At 39.2% G+C, this 13,331-nt stretch overlaps 1 pseudogene across 8 annotated transcripts in view; it reads left to right on the top strand.

Moving 5' to 3' along the window:
• LOC125395801 (THO complex subunit 2 pseudogene) overlaps positions 1–11,565 on the top strand; it is a 37,285-nt pseudogene extending 25,720 nt beyond the window's left edge. For 2 of the 8 annotated variants that reach the window (XR_007230658.3, XR_007230657.3), the window contains 4 exons: positions 1,918–2,094; positions 4,657–4,993; positions 6,942–7,104; positions 8,303–11,565. The product of XR_007230658.3 is annotated as a THO complex subunit 2 pseudogene, transcript variant X2 (transcript). Of the gene's footprint in view, positions 1–150; positions 343–1,917; positions 2,095–3,186; positions 3,542–4,656; positions 4,994–6,941; positions 7,105–8,302 lie in introns of those variants that run through there. The other 6 variants (XR_015738521.1, XR_015738520.1, XR_015738522.1 and 3 more) reach the window with 6 other exon arrangements.
• Positions 11,566–13,331: the final 1,766 nt, after the last annotated feature.

Raw genomic sequence — 13,331 nt, 5'->3', positions numbered from 1 at the left:
CAATGGTAATACTGACGGAAAAATTTAGAAACTGACAAATTCTGCAAATGGGTGTTTTATTTTGATGGTGAGATGTTGCCAAATTCTGCAGCTGGGTGTTGTATTTGGTGGTGAGATGGTGCCATTGAGTGCTTCATCTCACTGTCTCAGTAGACCATCTCTACAGTGCGAACCTTTAAAGAACAACTTCCCGTTAAATTACAACACAGAAGATGAATGCCATCATTGTGGCTGTCAGCGGTGTTTCAGACAATGCAGGCTTTGGGGGCTGTGGACTGTGAAGCCCTGGGAAGGGGAGGAAACTATCCTGGAGCAAACTTTGTGATACGATGTTACTCATTGGTGAGTGATCCAGTCCACACTTTGTATATCAAAAACACAAAGAAGTGAGGAATTGAATTGCTGCAAAAGGACTCCTGCAGCTGAGATGGGGAGACATGGGCAGGGTACTAAGCCGGGTTGAGGGAAGCGGGGAACCGAGAGAGATGAAAGGGGAAGGAGAATCTACTAAGACAAATTGTTCAGAAATGCCACAGTGGTAGCCTCATACCGCATGTGCTAGTTTTCAATCCAGTCACATGTTTGAGTCCAAGACTTATGTTTTCTTGTTTGTAGAATGCCACCCAGCTCCTAGAAAGGCTTATTTGTTGATTAATTTTTTATTTAAAATTATTCAGTAATCAAAGGATAAGTTAAATATATACATACATACTTATTTTTATAACCTAAGATACATACATATTTGTGTGTGTGTATGTAGATCTTAGGGTCTGTACACATCCTATGAAAAAAATAATACTTTGGGGTAGAGAGCCTTTTGAAGTCTTAACTTCATTCATAGCCCATCCTCCTATATGGAGCTAATGATGATTTCAACAGGTTGATGTAACTTGTGGTGGCAGGGTGTTTTTGTTGTTGTTGTTGTTGTTTGTTTTTTAAGCCTTGTAATAGAAGGACAATAGATGGATTGCCTTTGCTGAGTCTATCTAATCATTGCCATGATTTATTTATTTATTTTTTTTCAAAATAAAGATTTATTTATTATGTATACAGTATTTTCAGTATTCTGTCTCCATATGTGCTTGCAGGCTGAAGAGGGCACCAGATCTCTTTACAGATGGTTGTGAGCCACCATGTGGTTGCTGGGAATTAAACTCAGTACCTTTGGAAGAGCAGGCAGTGCGCTTAACCGCTGAGCCACCTCTCCAACCCCTTTGCCATGATTTAATTGTAATGTAGATTGCTGGTTGAATTGCCAGGTAGTGTGTAAGGTGATCTGCTACACTACAGCTTTTGATTTCTTCTTGGCAGCCTGTGAGGTTTTCTTCTGTTTCTTTATTATATATGTTAGCTACAGCCTCTCATCCTCTCCTTGTGGCAGCCTCTTTACTCACTATTTTGTTTCCTGTAAATTGAGTGTATCTAAATGATATAGATATGAATAATTTGCATTGGTATGGATTTTAAGATCAATTTTGTTATATGTATATGTATTTCTGATATTGATTAAGGTATTGTGATTGTGTAGTTCATTTAAAAATGTAATGTATAATTAGGAAATATAGGTTGTTAATGAATAATCATCAATAATTGTCAAGCTTGTAGTCATGTTAGTTAGATTTTTAGGTATATAGAGAGATATTTCAGTTAAATAGACATTCTTATCTTTCAAAGACTACAGAATATGGCATTTAATGTTTTAATAACTTAGGGCTTTTCATGACAATGAGACATGTCTGCTCCTTCTAAATGCATCATGTAAAACCACACAACACTTGGCTTTTTGTGATACGTATGTCAGTTGACATGGTTTTAAAGTCACATCTATTTCTGTTAAGGTAGAATTATATTCAAGTGTGAGTTTAGACCATATTGTATTGTCCATTCATCTTATCATATTGTCCCTCCCTTTTGCAGCTCTTCAAATTCATGTTCTAACAGGACCATGAGCCAGCTCTCACAGCCGTGTCATGCTGTGCCGAAGACCTCTGTAGCTCTACTGTTATGTTCTTCACTGTTTGTGGCACACTCCCAGTTGGCATAACTCATCTTTGGCACTTAATTGGATGACTGAAGTGTGTTCCAAGAATACTTGTAAGTATTTATTAAGTCATATAGACAAATTTAATAACTTAGTAATAACTATTTTTGTTTGTTATTTGGCCGCCTTGTGTTAAAAATGATTATTTATAATAAGAATGATGACTTGTTTCACAAACACATCCCCATCAAAGAAGTTAAGAAAATGTGAGATACTGATGCTCAGGAAAGCAGTCCTCATGGACCAGGCATTATGGGCATGTTGTCAGTGCTGGCAGTGAGTATTTTACCCCCAGCCACCCTGCTGCACTATAGGTATGGGCTGTGGAAGCTCAGTTCTTTAATACTTGGTCCTGGGTCATCCTGTCACCACAAAAGACCAGTAGTTTATATGTTTGTACCTGTTGACTATTATTTCCATGGAGTTTCAATTTCAGATAATGTAATGAGAAAAAGGAAGTTATAATATTTAAAGTTAGAGTGGGGGCTGGAGAGATGGCTCAGCGGTTAAGAGCATTGTGTGCTCTTCCAAAGGCCCTGAGTTCAATTCCCAGCAACCACATGGTGGCTCACAACCATCTGTAATGAGGTCTGATGCCCTCTTCTGGCCTTCAGGCATACACGCAGACAGAATATTGTATACATAATAAATAAATAAATATTTTTTTTTAAAAAAAGGATAGAGTGGTACAGAAATTTCTTATAGTCTTTTTCCAGTGTTTTCATATATACAGAAAACAGCAGTGGTGTGAGACTTTTAGTGCCATTCAGAAAGAGTTAGCAGCCAGGAAAGGAGATTTGATTTCATGGCTTTAGGTTAAGTGACCTTGGTGGAAAGGGGGACAGAGTCCTTGGTTAATACTGTGTCAGATTGAAGTGGGAATGAAAGTGATTTCACTAAGACCCGGCTTTGACAACACCTCATCCCCTGGACCTCACTTTGAATGAATGTGAGAATATTAGATCTTTGAATACAAAAATTCTGGCCATCCTTTAGAAATCTTTCATTTATAAGAAATGTTTAACGTCAATCCTAAGGAGACCTTGTGAAGATTTGTGTACTCTGTTTTGTCCAGAGTATACATTTGATTCTAGACCCGATCACGACCTGGAGCACTTAAATAACATTTTGTGTGTTTATGCCAGGTGAAAATTACATGTAATCTGAAAACATTCTACTAGTGCAGAAGGCATTGATGGATACAAACAGCAAGAATATTTCCGAGGTCAATAATTTCCTTCTGTTTTGCTGCCTTGTACAGTGGGGAAGTCATCCTTAAATATTACCTTGTTGCTTAATATACTTTGTTTTCTACATAGTCCCACATGTTTGGGAACTGAGTTTTGCATTTGTTAAGGAAGTTAATTGAGTTTCAGGCCAACATTATTTTTTTTCCCTCTGGCCTTGTTCTTTTGGCGTGTGCACTGCTTGCTGTTCATCCTGAGAAACTCTAAGTTCAAATCACTGTCTTTGTCTCTTGTGCACAGTACTCCATCTTTCAAATAGAAATCAAGAAAGTAGGAAGACATGTTTATTTCAGAAAATGGAATTTATTTTTCATTGAGTCAGTTTTGAGCCTTAATGCTGTATCTTTCCTATGATTTTTCATTTATCCAAGTTACTACCTATGCCTAGTCAATGTTTCTGTTTAAAAAAAAAGTTGCAGGTGCCTATTTGTAAAGGTCCCTTAAATGAAGATTTGCCTGGGCACAGGGAATGCTAATAACGCTGTCCTTGTCACTGGCTCGCCTGACTTTGTTCTGCTTTTCCTCTCCCCTTCCACTGTTTGTGCTTTGAATTAACAGGGCAGACTAGAGCTGGGTACCAGGAGTGGTATTTAGTGAATTATTTACATGTCAAAAGTAAGGTACTTTATTCTTAGTCAGTTCAAATTTCACATGTAGCAAGAGCTTGCAAACAATATATATAACTACTTTATATCTCATAATAAATGGAAATTACTTTCAAAATCAAAAAGCTTTGATTCTCTTTGGTTTGTTCCATCTTGGCACTTGCTTGTTTCTTTTTAATGGCATCATGATTGAGACAGTCTCACTTACATACTTCTGGCTGGCCTGAAACTTGCTACATAGAGCAGGTTCCTCTCAAACTCACGGAGATCCACCTGCTTCTGCCTCCCTAGTGATGGAATTAAAGTTGTGTGCCTCTGTGCCGCCTGTCCCCAGCCTAACACTTAACTATTTTATATTAACTAAGATTTTTTTATTAAGCTCTTTCACTTAATTTAGATAGTGTGTGTGTGTAATCTGACATTTAAGACTTAGTTTAGTGAGAAATCATAAGTATTAGCATTGTTTCCTTAGTCAGCAGATTTGGAGAGATCCTTTGTTGCAAAGCACTGAGTGATATTTTTAGTAATTCACCCTGGAGTTCCCAATTGTCAAAGCATTAGAGATCCCTCAGTAGGGCTGATAAGCAGCATTTGCTCCATGCAAGCAATGAATAGTTGTTATTGTATTTCTTTCAAGTATCTTATTTAAAAGACCTTGATTACTCAGTACATGCTGTATGCAGAATTGAGGCCTTCAGTGTCACTGGTACAGTCAGTCCTGGACTGCTTTGTAAACAAAAGTCTTTTTTTTTTTTCTTTTTAGTGCTGTTGTCAACCTGGGGCCTTTCTTCTGCTCTGCAGAGTGCCTCGTTCTAAGATGAATTCTTGGTGACAAGGGTGTTGCTGACCCAAGTTTGGAGGCAGAAGTCTCTCTGAAACATGCTGTGAGGGAGAACTGGGCTCCATTAGCCTGCTCTTCTTTGCCCCTGCATGGTGAAGTCACTGTTTGGTTTCCACCAGGGATAGGGATGTGCTGGTTTGTGTCTTAATCATCTTTAGGAGGGACCGAGGCAGTCATCATGGAGCATGGCCAGACTTGACACCGGACACTGAGTATGATCTTCAGCAGATGATGAATGGAGTCATGCCCACCCTGACTGGTATCCACTTCCCATCCTTCCCATCTCCTGTCTCAGCTTGCATGCAGTGTTTGTATTGTCAGATTGTCGGTACTTCAATTACAATAGGGTTTTTTTTCTTTTTCTTTTTCTTTTCTCTTTTTTTTTTTTTTTTTTTTTTGCCTTGTGCTTCAGGTTATTGTATTTCTCAGGACCTGCTATGAAACTGCAAAACAAATTACTTACTTCTGGTGGAGGCATATTGTCTTGTCTGTTCATGTTTGTGTCCTTTGTACTTCTGGAGTTATGATGTTTGAAATTTTTCTTGGTGTTGATATCTAGTCTTGTCTTTGTTGGGTGACTGTTCCAGTCTTTGGTTACTGTTGTCCTATCTGGATCCTAGGCAGGGTGTGGTGGTTGTGGGTCCCTAGTAGAGAGAGCTTCTGTAGGTCAGTGGGTGGCAGAGGGAATGGAGATGGGCTAGAAGCAAGGCCATATGAGAGTAGGTTAGGGCAAAAGCTAGGGGCATGGGTTCTGCACCAAGAGGCTGAGTCCCCAGGGAGTGGACCTTTGGTTGGATGGTGGGCTTCTGAAAGCAGGAAAGGGCTAGAAGTGGGAGGATGGGCTACTGAAAGCAGACTGCTACAGGAATAAGTTAAGGCAGGACTGTAATGAAGGTCAGGAAGGATAGTGAGAATCTCCTACCTGAGTCCCAGGCCGGTGTGGCCACTGAGGGTCCCTGATGAAAGTGTTTTTAGGAATAGGCAGCTGACACAAAGGCCTAGAAGTGGGGGTTGGGGGTGGGGACTAAGGTCTTATATGCTAGGAGGGAGCTAAACTGGGTTTGCCTGCCTTTGTTTGCTTGGTTTGTTATTTTTGTTTTAATGATTTTTTTTCTTTTGCTATATGACCTTAAGAAAAATTTTAGGGCATTGTTCTTAAAAGCTACATGGGCCTAGAGAGATGGCTCAGCGTGGTTAAGAGGACAAGCTGTTCTTGCAAAGGGCGCAGGTTCTAATCCCAGCACCCACATGGCAGCTTACACCTGTTCATAACTGTTTCAGGGGATCTGGCACCTTCACACAGACATACTTGCAGCCAAACATCAATGTACATGAAATACAATTAAATAAATTTTTAAAAACACTTCTAAGGGCTGCAGACATGACTTGATAAATAGTGCTTACTGCATAGGCAGGCCTGAGCACCCGAGTTCAGATTCCCAGCAACAACATAAAAGCCAGGCAGTGAGATGGAATGGGCATATGCCAGGACTCGCCAGCCAGATAACAAGCTCAGGGTTAGGGAGAGATCTCTTCTCAGCCATAGTGACCTGTGGCTTCCACATGCATGTGCACAGGCAGTCAGTCTCATCTGGCATATTTATACACATATGTGCACACTGCACACACATACTACTTCTTTAAAAATAAAACTTTGGATAGTTGTTTCAATGGGAAGACAACAGACATGCTCTATTCAAAAAGTCTTCAGTTCATGATTTTAAGGGATTTATGTAATTTTTTATACAAAGTAATGGGATTAGAGAACATTTTTTTCATACTGCTTTGTTACTTAATATACATTGTGAGTATAATCTGTTTCCTTAAGTGTATTCTTACAGTATAATTTCTGGTATCATCTTAGAAACTTGTGTGGATAAACAATATATTTAAGCAGTTTCCTATATATTGATTTTTTTCATGTCATTGTTCTTTAAAAACTAGCACTCCAAGTGAATATCTTTGTAGCCAAAACTCTTCACATATAAAAAAGTGTTCTTTGTGATGTTTTTTAATGTAGTGTCTGACTGTAGGGGTGTGTACATTTGAAGACTTCAGATAACATGCTCACTGGTGAAGATGTAGCTCTTAGTTCTCTCCAACCAGACCATGACGTTTTCTCTAAATGCTGAAACCACTTAGAAAGTGTTTCAGATCATAATGTTAAACAGAAAAACATTACTGTTTATTTGTTTGTTTTTCAAAAGACAGTATAGCAGCAAACCCTGAGTAGCGTGGTCCTCTGAATTGTGGTCTCCTGCAGCCTGGGAAGAGCATGAACAGAGAAATGGAACATCCACTGCAGTATGGTGTCCCAGTCCCAGGTGCTGATCATAAGGCACGAGATCGTGGAGCTGGAAGAGACATGAGGTGTGGAAGACTCCTTGATGCTGTTGGTGACCAGGGTGTTTTGTTCTATGTAGATTTGCTAGTGACAGTTTTCTTTGGTAATACTGAAGAAGAGTGACTTAAGGGTAGGCCCTATTCCCAGAAGTAAAGTTACAGGCCCCAAGACCTTAGCACAACTGATGCCGTGATGGAAATGCCATTCAGACCTTGGAACCTGGTGTGTAGGCAACGACACCTGACAGAATTAGAGCAAAGACCTAAACCATTGAAGGCCACAGTACATCCCTAGATGGGATGTAGTTCTTGGCTTCTGGCTAATTGGGGTGTGTCAACTCAAGATGTGGTTTTTGTACTTAAAAGCCCACTCTGAGAAAGGCTCAGGACTACATTCTGGTCCAGAAAACCCAGTACAATCAGTATCAGGCTAATAAAGACTTCTGTGGCTTGACTCTCTCCGAGTAGTCTTCTTTGGTGGATACCTCACAACAATAGATGGCCATTTGTCTTTATCTTATAGGTTCTTTGCAGCTATATTTGAGCTTCCAGTTGTATGTTTTTATGGGATTCCTGTGTGTACAGATGTGTGTATTGTTTCTTGTGCTTTTTCTTTGGCTCTTTTTCTTCTATTTATTTTGTCCTATTCCAGTTTGTTTGTCTTTGTTTTCTTTATTACCATCCTTTAGATGCTTGTTTTCTAAGGAGAGTCACAAAGGGTGTGGATTCCGATGGGAGATTTGGGAAGGGGAAATAGTAATCAGAATATATTGTATAAAGAAAAATCTGTTTTCAATAAAAAAAAGTAGTTTTAAAATGTTTTAAAGACAGTCACAATGTTATTTTCATTTACTTTGTCCCATTTTTTGATCTCTGAAAGAGAAAGCCTTAATTCTATGAAATGTCACCTTCTGTAACCTTTGCAAAGAAAAGATTTTCTGCCTCTGAGAGCGCAGACCAAAGGATGATGTGAAAGTATGGCTCCTCATACCCCACCCTTTGATTGTCAGGGACCAAGTGATGATGGGAAAGCCTGGCTCTCCATACCCCACACTGTGACTGTCATGCTGGGACTCCAGTGACAACAAAGATTGCTAGGGACTGCTGTTTCTTCCGAGTCTTTTCTAACTGGAAACGCTGTTTGGTCCCAAATTTTCTTAGACAACTTCTGTGTATGCATCACCTGAATGGAACAGTTATTTTTCTTCTTTTTTAATGATGGCAGACAGGTGGTGACAGTGAGGTCACAGGGAACAGATGAACTACTAATGCAGTGCACCAACGGTTGGAGTGTTGGAGCTGATGATGCAGTGCCCCGTCAGGTCAGCATCTTCAGACGACAATGAGACCCAGAAGTCCTCCCCCTCCTTCCAGTCTGCAGTGGACCTAGAAGTCGGAGACAGAAATGGGGGCGTCAGGATCCACATGTGATAATCCACTGTCTGGTTCTGAGTGGATTTGCCATAACAAGTACATTATTTATGCCTGATAAACATATGATGCTGGTCTTTATAACTAATCATTAATCTTCTGCACTTGATTTTATTTTCTATAAACTTTACCTATGGATGAAAGGAAGACTTCCTCCCATGACAGATCTAGACTTTGAAATATTGAACCAAGGAAAAAAAACCCAAAAACTGGAAAGTTTGTTGAGAAGTACGCCCAATTGCTGCCCTGCCTAATTCTGTTCAGGAGACAATGAAGTAGCTTTTTAAAGCTGGAACTGTAAAGACTCCTGAGTACACTTCCAGCCACAAGTCAGCATTACCATTTTTAGCCAGTGTGTAGAAGGAAAGGAGGGCATTTCTTTCCATGCTGACGGAACTATGTGGTTGTGCATTTCAGGCGCCCTCTACTGGTAAACTTTAAACCATATGGATAAACCATAGTGTGGCCATGTCCCCATTGTGCTGGAGTTTGTATCAATAGTTAAGATGTTAAAACTGCACTTTTTTTCTTGCATACTTTCTCATAACTGATATCTGTGGGACTAGCTGTATTTCTTGTTTTTTTGTATTATTTAGCTCTATAAAATGGCCCCAGAAAATCTCCAAATAGTGTCTCTTACTACAACAAAGGAGAATTGTATGGTTCCTTAAATTCACACTAAATTTGATTTAGAACAGTCTGTTTAGTGTGAATGTTTTCCTGTCTTTTTCATGTCTCAGTTTATTTGAAACTCAATATTAAAAGCTCTCTAGTAGAACCAACTTATTAAATGTTACTTAGTGTGCAGTGAAATGTTTGGTTAAGCAACTGTTTAAGTAAGAATGAGACTTTGTTTTGAAATTCATTATGAATCATAAAAAGTCATTTCATAGTTTTTCAGAGACATGGTCTCATATTCTTGGTCCAGTATGTCAGGATAGAATTTATAATACAAATAAAGTTTGTTTTAATTAAAAGGCTTTTTTTTTTTTTTTTTGCTGCAAGTCCCATCTGTTCTCAAACAGCATCAGGTAGAGTTTGCATTAGTAGAAGAGGGAGGCTTCCACTAACTCTGTAAAAGTCTGTTCTCAACTAGAGGTGGTAGTTTTCCAAACATACTGTGTGTCGTATGGCTTCTGTGATCTGAAGGGATAAGATGGATACAGTTGAGGGCGGGTGATTTACCCTCAGCTCTAGAACCAGTAGAGAACCCCTATTTTTAGTGCTTGTCTTACATTCTTGTATTAACTTAATTACTAGACTATGTCAGTCATGTCTCCAATGAAAACAGGAGCCAACAAGTCAGTTAATGAATGAAACATCTGATTTTAACGGGATTTTCATGTTTCATCTCCATCTCTTCTGTGAGTATGGTGAACAAGTTCTTCCTTCCTAGGCGGTAAAGTTTGTCTTCTAGGCATATTGAGTTTATTTATTTATCATGTATACCTGCTGTTACATGAAAACAACTTTCAACTTTAAGTGCGGCCATATGTGGTATCCATGTTTATTGATCATGCGCCACATAGTCACTGCAGTCCCTAGAGAGTATGATATATATTATGTACTGTGTTTTATTATAAGATTGTACAAACTTCTTTCCTTTTACCCATGAGTGCCATCTGTTTGTTTTTTGGTTTATTTGGGTTTTTCTTTCTTCTTGAGTCGAAGAATAAAGTTTAATCCCTTTTCTCTACTTTGCCCTCTGTTGGTGTAAATAGGAAGTGGATTGTTCAGATCTCTGCAATTAGAATTTCAGAAGTAGGGGATACTGGTCACTTGACTTAATAAAGATTACATATATAATAAATTTGTCTATTTTCTAATTAAAAGCAATTAAGTTTTCCTTTTATTGGAGAATATTAGTAATAGCCTAGACTATGACAATGTCTGTATGTGCAGGATGGGGCACACAATGAAACAAGCTTGCTTATGACAGCAAGTGCTTGTGACCAACCAGTAGCAGTGCTCGAGGCTGTCACTCGGGTATCTTACTCTTCAGATCCCTTAGAGCTGCAACCTGGGACAGTTGAAGGGCAAGTACCTTCGGGACAGTGGATGATAGTGTGGCTGAGGAAGACTGGAAAGGGAGGTGTACAGAGGGTGTGTTGTCAGGTTGGCTAGCACTGCAGGCTATTAGAACTGTAGTTCCTTTGTTTGCTACACTGGAAAACACTAAAACACACAATTCAGACATACCTCATTTGAGGAAGTGAGTTTCAAAGCTATTCTGGGGAGAATGGTAGCCATTTCATGCAGTAAACAACAGCCCTTGGTGACTTGTGATCAAGAACAGAGCTGTAGCTGAACGTGATGGCACCTGACTGCAGTCACAGCACCTGGGAGGTAGAGGCAGAAGGATCAACAGTATAGGGGCAGCCTGGGCTGAGACTGGCTGGAAAAAAAGTAGAAAAATCTGTAGCTGAAGATGGGTAGCTACAAACTGGGGTATGTGGCACAAATGATTTGGACAGTGCCACGTTATCCCTTAGGTGTAGCATTCACAGTTCAGCCTCCTGGAATACAGCGCAGGAGTGTTCTGTGCACTTGGAACTGCCTGGCTTTGTAGTCTACGCAGAGCTCACGGAGAAGCTGGAAGGAAGCATAGTGAGAACACCGTGCTGAGGTTCTGCCCCGACAGTGTTTACTAGCCATACATGAGTCCTCCTTTGTCATCTATAAGTTCGGAAGATGAATCCATACCTTGGTCAAACTAAGCTTTACACAGCAGAGAGAGGGAGGTAATAGGTTCTTAACATAGTGCCTTGCAGAACTAACAGAGTGGTCTCTGTTGAATAAACAAGAAGAAAGATTTCTGAGCAGTTTTAAGTTTTCAAAGGTAAATTAAAGGGACAGATATTGTCCAGTGATAATTAAAAGCTTTAAAGGCTCTTCTAAGTCATGTTATGTCCTGAATGTGCCATATGTTACTGTGCATATTATACAAAGTATATAATATGCAAAGTATATAAGTTGTATTATATGACTGATTGTGTTCACATTTTAATAATAAATTATGAATGTATAATTTACAAAAAATAAAACACGTTAACCTCATTCCTGGTATTGAACAATTAGCGTGGTTCCTTTTCTTTTTTTTTTCTTTTTTCATTCTCCAGACTTGGTTTTAATGTTTTTGTTCACTAGAAATAGATATTAAAATAACAACCCCAGCTTGCATCTTAGGTGCATTTGCTTGTAATTTTTTCCAACCTTTTACCCTAAAGTAATGTCTGTCTTTGATCTTAGAGTGTATTTCTTCTTTGCAGCAGAAGGATGGATCCTGTGTTGCCCGAGGTTTCTGTCCTGCCGATCCTGCAACCATTCAGCCCCAAAGAAACACTCAGAGGTCTACATTAATTATAAACTGGTTGGCCTATTAGCTCAGGCTTCTTATTAACTCCTATAACTTACATTGGCCCATAATTCTTGTTTGTATTAGCCACATGACTTGGTACTTATTATCAGTGAGGCAGTCTCATCTTGCTTCCTCTGTGTCTGGCTTCCTTAGGGACAACTGCAGACTGAACCTTTCCTCTTCCCAGAATTCTCCTATTCTGGTCACCCTGCCTATACTTCCTGCCTGGCTACTGGCCAATCAGCATTTTATTAAATTAATACAAGTAACAAATGTTTACAGAGTACAAGACCATTGTCCCACAACAATCCTGTTTTTATATCTATTCTGTTAGTCTCTGTCTTTTTATTGGGGAATTGAGATTGAGGTTGAGGGATATCAGTGACTAATAATTTGTTGATTCCTGTTATGCTACTGGTAGTGGTAGTTGTGTTCTTCCCCTCTTTTGATTTTGCTGTGTAGGATTATTTTCTGTTTTCATGGGTGAAGTTAAACCTCTTTAGATTAGACTTTTCCTTCTAGTGCCTTCTTTAGATATGTAGATATTTTAAATTGGACTTTATCATGGAATGTTTTATTTTCTCCATTTATGGTGATTGAAAGTTTTGCTGAGTATAATAGTCTAGGGTAACCTATGTGGTCTGTTAAAATCTGCAGCAGCACATCTGTCCAGGCCTTTCTGACTTTTAGAGTCTCCATTGAGAGGTCAGGTGTAATTCTAATATGGTGTATGAGGTCCTTCTGTCTATATGTTGCTTTTATTGGTCAGAGGAACTGCTTTGATCCTATGGCAGAGCTGTAGGGGAACAAGTAGGCAGAGAAAACTAAACTGGGAGGAAGAAAGCGGGAAGAGAGACACCATGGAGCTGCCAGAGACAGACCTTCGAAATCTTTGCTGGTAAGCCACTGCCACATGGTGATATACAGATGAATAGAAATGGGTTAAATTAATGTAAGAGTTAGCCAATAAGAAATTAGAGCCAATGGGCCAAGCAATAGTTTAATTAACATAGTTTCTGTGTGGTTATTTCAGAGCTAAGCTAGCCGGGTGGCTGGGATGAACATGCAGGCCCTCCTCCTACACTAATAGATCTGTCTTTATTTGATACTGGGTCTTTATCCCTTGTAGCTTTTAACCTTCTTTGTTCTATATTTTTGATGTTTTTACTATCATGTGGCAAGGGGACTTTCTTTTCTGGCCCAATCTATTTTGTGTTTTATATGTGTCTTATGCCTTGATGGGCATCTCCTTTATGTTAGGAAAATTTTCTTCTATGATTTTGTTGAAAATGTTTTCTGGGCCTTTGAGCTGGGATTCTTCTTCATTCCTGTTATTCTTAGGTTTGGTCTTTTCATAGTGTCCCAGATTTCCTTGATATTGTGTTAGGAATTTTTTAGAGTTAATATTTTCTTTGACCAATGTATCCATTTCTTCTATTATGTCTTCAGTGCCTGAGATTCTCTC

This window comes from Myodes glareolus, chromosome 8 (assembly GCF_982192425.1).
Source record: "Myodes glareolus chromosome 8, mMyoGla1.1, whole genome shotgun sequence".
NCBI lineage: Eukaryota > Metazoa > Chordata > Mammalia > Rodentia > Cricetidae > Myodes > Myodes glareolus.
The sequence above is the reverse complement of the archived record's forward strand: the minus strand, read 5'-3'. Positions and strand labels throughout refer to the sequence as shown.